Here is a 6,686-nt window from a genome sequence, read left to right on the forward strand (position 1 = left end):
ACGTTAAACGTTTCATGATGACTTGTCAAACCTTACTGAACAGAAATGTCACAGTTTGCCATTCTCAGCTGTCAAACCGTGGTTATCGATATCGATGGTTCCCATGCGGCTAAAAAAACACCCGATACACTTGTAAAAACTTGCTAATGGATGTATGCCATTTATATTAGTGTTGGTAATTATTATAATTTATTACATCTACATATACGTAAATGCATAAAAAATCTTATGGATGGAGCAACTATTGAAAAATATTTACTTTGAGTATTTAAACTAATGGTCAGCACCGTAGCTTGGATTTTATTTCGGGGGCGCCCGCCGATTTTGAATTATATTTCATATATTTTGCACTGTTTTGCTGCATTTAGCAATGTTTTCTAGAACTTGATTTGTTACCTGTGACTGAAAGAATGTGGACAGTCTTGAAGATGAAATGATTTGTTTCAGATAAGATTGAATACTAGTAAACAAGGATGAATATGATAACAACATTTGTGGATATTTTTATTTCGATTTAAGAAAAGAAAAACGCTGTCGCGCTCCAGCATTTGATGAAAGAAGTAAACGTCTCGAAGAAAACCGCTCGTGCCCCCTCTCTGGCTACGTGCCTGCTAATGGTCACCTTTACTATTTAAAAAAAAAATAGTTTTCAAATAAATTGAGCTTGTTGTGTAAATTGAGCTAAGCAAAATTCAATTTTTTTATTTATCTACGAGTTTTAAAATATTGCAAAAAAATCTGTGTGAGCCCCCAGTTTATGCTAACTTCGGGGTTTTCTTTGGTTTCATAGATTTTCTAAATTAGAGAGAGAGCAGAAAGTATGTATTGACATCACTGGAACATACTCTACATGTTCTACATGTCCCCTGTCGCCCTTAACGTCATTCTGCACTTACTTCCCGTTAATCTTCAAGTTCAATCCATTGCTGCATCAGCAGGTTGGCCTCTGAAGGCAATCTCCTTCTCTGTACTTCGTACAGATTTCTCCATCCGCAAACTGCTATCTTTCCAAGCAGGCTGGATTGGAAGGTCAAAAGAGTTTGCACGGACATAGGTACCTCTGTTTTCACCTGCGGATCCAAGATAGCATATGGAGTGGGAGCGGCAGTGGGAGTTTTTCTCTAAATCAGCTAATATTTAAGTCTCCTTCAAACTGTTGAAAACTAGTAGTATTTTATGAGCAGAGGTCTTTTTCATCCTCCAGACATGCACAATGCTTAGAGATCGTTGTTGGGAGAGAGATATAAATATGCCTTCCGTTAGTTTAACTCCGATTAAGGCATGTCGTCGTCATGTTGCCGCCTGCCAATCCCTGATCAAACGTCTCGAAAGTGCAGGCATCACTTCTCTTATCTGGGTTTCAGGGCATAGCAACATAAAGGCAAATGAAATTGCAGAAGAGCTTACCAGTTTCTGTTGTCCGCTTGGCCGTTGTTAAAGGGAAACCGCACAATTTCTTTCTTAAAAAAGCGCAAGAAATATGGGGTTCTATTTTATCTTGCAGTATCTCAAAAACACTTTGGGCTCAGTACCACAGAAGCGGCACGCTTAAAGTGCTGGGGATCGCCTGCCATTCAATTTCCAAACTCATAGCGTTGATCGCCGGTTACTGGGTGATCGGAACTCATGCGGGAAAGCTTGAACTTTCATACAACTCCCAATGCAGAAGCTGTGGGGATCCTGCAGAGAAAGAGACTGTTGAACACTTTCTTTGCGACTGTCTGAGTTTGGTGTCTTGGCACTTGCGGCTCCTTAGTGGGCCTTTTGGGAATAGCCTGAGTCAGTTCTTCAACTTAGATCCCTTCTCTCTCTTCTTCTCTACATCTGGATGGCTGAAGATTATTTTTCTTTCTTTAAGTTTTGAAATCTTTCGCAGGTAGCGGTCCACATAATGGTATTAAAACGACACTCTAGTGCTACTTTAGTGTACTCTCGTCATCTAACGTACCTACGTAAACGATTTTCTGTAAATTTGAAATATATTTCTTACAAGCCCTTGGGAACGTTTAACCATTGTACGTATGTGAAAGAATTAATTTTTTCCACACTATGAAATTTATTTACAATATTAAGAATGGGTCTCTTCCGAAATATTTGAGTGATAGCTTTAGGTATACATTAAATAGCTTTAGGTATATACTTAATCTTTGTTAGCATCACAACAGTTACCATAGATTTATTTTGGCCTGCCCTCACTACACCTCTCTGACTGGTGCTCTCCCACAAATTGGCTACACTTTAAATCTTTGTTACAGTTTTTAGAGCCATGGCTGAAGCCCAAATGCTTGCAATGTCTTTTTACTGTTTGCCCGTCATAGACGGAACAGTGAAATAGAAAGATGGGTTGCTGAATTTAAACGTGGACGCTTGAGAACGCTCCACGTCAAGGATGTCCAAAAGTAGCAACCGCACCAGAAATCGTAGAAAAAATACAGAATGTCTGTTGCTGTGGACTAGACCTGGGTCTATCACCATGATTCTAAATGAACACCATAGGCTAAAGAGTGGTGTGAACCTGGTCCTTCGGCTTCGAAACGAATTCGCGACCAAAAATCAACCTTCTAGAGTCAACTGAAGGAAAAAATTCTTGAAAAAAGGCCCAGCTTGCAAAAGACATTTTTTTTTCAATTAGGACAATGCATCGCGTCACGAGAGCAGTTTGACAATGGATAAAGTCCATGAATTTAAGTTCGAATTGTTGGATCATCCATCGTGCTCACCAGATTCGGCCCCTAGTGACACCCAATGCATAAAAAAATGCATGCGGGGAAAGCGTTTTGCATTAAATGATGAGATCATAACAGCTTCTGAAGCGTATTTTGCAGCCCTTCCAGATGCTCACTTCAGAGATGGAGTTCATAGTGTTCAAGTGTATTGATGTTCAGGTAGACTCTACTCAATAACAAAGTCTGTTTATTCGTCTTCATCTTTAGTTAGGACTATTATCCCGTTTCTAACAAAAGCTTATATATGTATATATAAATACGCAATACACATCGGATGTTGATCCAATCTCTTTGGTGGCCTTTCTCGCAGGCGTGTAGTGTTTAGTTTCCCGGTCATCTCCATTTTTGCAAAGCAGTAATCGGTCTTTCTGAGGACATTTTTCATCCGATCTTGTCCCCTTTTGCGGATCCATTTTACACTATCGCGTATTTCGTACATTTCTCTAAAGCTTTCATACCTCATAGAGTATGACTCTCGTAGAGTATGACCGCTTATAGCACTAAGAGATCGCAGTTCGATAGTCGTTCTGTAGCTGTTTTGTCTGCGCGTGTCTCATTGGGATACTCGTACGTCATTAGAGGTCGCACGGAAGTTTTATAAACCCTTACTTTGCTTGTTTTGCTCATTACTTCGTTTCGCCATATGACGTCTCGTAAACAACCAGAGGCACGAGCTGTTTTTGGGCATTGACATCGAATTTCATCTATCATGATTTAAGTGTATTTCAAACAATAAACTTGTGTTTTCTTATCGGACCGCAAAACTTATTGAACAACCTAGTATATGCATTTTGATAAAAACGGTCAAATTTGGGATACTCCTACAAGTTGGGAATTGGTACTCGTGGTCCAAATATTGGCTAGGATTGTGCTCTAATATGATTCCAGTGCTCGGCATCGCCCGAAGAGAGGATCAAAGAATCCTCAAACAAGGAGAAAAACAGCAAGATTTCTCTAAAGTTTTCAGATTATCTATGTATGCATGCAAGCGCATACAGATCTGGACTTGATCTCTAAAAGCTGCATTCATACATACATACATACATAGGTATGTGTATGTACCAATCGGTTTTGTATCAGTTAGTGAGTCTTGATTGTTGTTCCGTTTGATAATAAAGGTAACTAATTAACGTTTACGTAATCTAATTATACAAGCGCTCGTACATATTTTATGCGCATAAGTGCAAATGTATATGGACCCTATAAATCCACGAATGCATGTAAGTATAAGTAAAATTTGGACATATTTTCCCACTTTTGAGAACGTGGATTTTTCATTTTCACTTGTTTTCATTGTTTGCAGGCGGCCGAGCTGTAAACGACAGATCTCTTGAAAGGCGTTAGTATTACGCACATACATACATACATGCATACATTTGTGTGTGTATAAGCAGCACATAAATGGGACGGCTGGCAGTCTTGAGAAATTTCACATAGCGGACGAAAGTTTCCGCAAAGGCAGAAAGTCCCTTAATTATATTTGCACTCTTTGCTGATTATCATTCGAAGCTTTTGGTTTCGTTTTTATTTTCTTCTATTATAGGTACACATAAATATTTGAAATTATCTGGTTTTTTTACGGTTACAGTCACAAACTATCAAACGGTGTATTGCATATTCGACCATAGTTAGTTATCTATGTGTGTGTATGCGTATGTATCTATGGCCAGTAATAAGGTTATAAAGCAAGTGCAACAACTGTAGCTGGCTTAGTGCAAATGTATTTCCATATTTATATGACCTGTAGTAAATCGGACAGTCTAGCACAATCGCAGGACGAGTCCATTTTGGTATGGTACTAGTCCCCGCCAAATCCCTAACGCGAAGCCTATACGAACAGTAAATATCGCGATATTTGGATTGCAACGGAAATATACTTGGAGGTTTGCCATTGCCTGCCGAGGGGCGACCGCTATGCGAAAAAAACTTTTACTATCGTTTGGTGTTTCGTATCCAGGGTTCCGAACCTGTGCACTTCCGAAGGGGCAGTGATATTTATTGACCGTGAGGGGTGTAATAGTGGTAAAACGTGATGTGAATCGCAAAATAAATATTAAAAAACAATTTAATTTTCCGACACGATATCCAAATAACGCGATAAATATTGAACGTGCAGAATTCATGCAAGATTATTTCGCCATCATGTCGGGTGTGGAAATGATATTTCTTCAGCCGTTTATGTCGACAATAACAAACGACCAAAACTATTTGAAGATATTTATTTTAACAAAACTTTTTAAATTTTCTTAATTTTTTTTTAATTTTCTTGTTTCAATTTTCAAAATTTGATCTATCGCATCGATGTTGTGTTTTTGTTTTTGTCAATCCAAAATTGTTACATCCGTTAAATAAAATTATAATTTAGCGTTGTTCAAATCGTTCATTTGGCACCACGGTTGCCTAGAGGTCGCTACTCATTTCACAGGTTATCACAAATTTTTCTACAGGGTGCACTCTCGTACTTGCATGTGTATGATGCATGCATGTATGTAGGTGTGTTTGAGTTGCATGTTGTTTTTGACTGACTTTTCGAGTTTTCTGTTCGGTTTGGCTTATTATTTTCCGCCTAGTTATTTTTATTGCTTTTTACACTATTCGTTGTCTTGCTTCTCTTTGTTGCACAAGTACATTGCTGCCCATGTATTTATGCATATCGTTGCGTATGTGTTTGTGTGAAGATTATCAATGGGATGAGGAATCTTCGCACATTCGCACATTCATCACTAGCGCGCATGTTCACCGGATGACCCAACCGTGGCACAACAAGCTCAGCATACGAAATCGAAAAAATAAACTTGTTTTTATGGACAATACTCGTAATTGAAACAATTAAAACACCACAATGACACAACACACTTTTGCTATTTAGCTATTCAGTGCACTCCGTTTTCCATTTATCCGCTTCGCGACGTTCACATCACAACTTCCAAAAAGAAACTGTCACTGTCTTTTCGCACTCAAGGCAACTTGAAAACCTGCTCCAACTCTCGCTTCAGCAAATAGCTTTCGACGCTTTTGGCGAGTAAGAGTAGTTTGTTTGCTTTTCAGGCGCAGTGTTTTAGGTTTAAGCCATGGTCAAAAATGGTATTGCCATCTCCGAACGAAACTGGTGAGATCATCCGCTCTTTCGCTACTTCCTTTTTTACAGCGATGGGCTACAAATACATATGCACGACTGTTTATACAAACTTATTTGAATGTATTCATATAAAAAGTGGAATTGTAAAAAGAGAAGAGAGGAATCCATGCCGTCGCTCTTTAATTGAATGGAATATTCGCGTTGCCAACTTTGCTCACCACAGTGGCTTCTATTAAAGAATAAATCAGTAAAAGCTTAAATAGAATCTTAAAAACGACGGTCTTCAGTGCTGCCTGGATCTAATAATAAGTTTAAAGTCTGAGAGCACATGGGTCGTGTGAAAAAAAGGTAGTGAAATGAAATACTAGCAAATTTAAATTTAAAAGTAGCTTTGAGGTGACAGCCAAGCAGCCAGCTAAGCAATAGCAGCTGTGGGTATATTCAATAACGCATTATAATGCGCAACGTACTTTTGCAGTGTTGGCAATGCGTTCAGAAATGCAAATATGGCAGTACTGCAAATGCATCGCGTTCCAAAACGCCATTTTTGTATCAAACGTCGCGCATTATTTGCAGGAAAAATTTTAATACTGCCAATCTATCAATTGCAACACTTGTCACATTGGCAGTGCTGCCCGCGCTGCAATTACTGCGCATTTATAATGCGTTTCTGAATATACCCTGTATCACACTGCGTACGACAATGCCAAAACATGACGGATGAGCTTCTTCTTCCTCTTGATTGACGCGGCAACCGCGTACGCGATTTTGGCCGAGTTTAACAAAGTCGTTTCTTTCTCGTGCTAACCAGCGCCAGTTGGAAACACCAATTGAAGCAAAGACCATCTTCACCTGATCTTTCCAACACAGAGGAGGCCTTT

At 39.1% G+C, this 6,686-nt stretch overlaps 1 protein-coding gene across 10 annotated transcripts in view; it reads right to left on the bottom strand.

Annotated features, from left to right (window-relative positions):
* LOC128866970 (hillarin) overlaps window positions 1-5,771 on the bottom strand; it is a 58,046-nt gene extending 52,275 nt beyond the window's left edge. For 6 of the 10 annotated variants that reach the window (XM_054108052.1, XM_054108051.1, XM_054108049.1 and 3 more), the window contains exon 1: window positions 5,583-5,771. The gene's annotated coding sequence lies outside the window, so the exon portion shown is untranslated. Of the gene's footprint in view, window positions 1-5,188 lie in introns of all 10 variants that reach the window. The other 4 variants (XM_054108050.1, XM_054108042.1, XM_054108046.1 and 1 more) reach the window with 3 other exon arrangements.
* Window positions 5,772-6,686: the final 915 nt, after the last annotated feature.

The sequence above is a fragment of the Anastrepha ludens genome, chromosome 6 (assembly GCF_028408465.1).
Source record: "Anastrepha ludens isolate Willacy chromosome 6, idAnaLude1.1, whole genome shotgun sequence".
NCBI classification, from domain to species: Eukaryota; Metazoa; Arthropoda; class Insecta; order Diptera; family Tephritidae; genus Anastrepha; species Anastrepha ludens.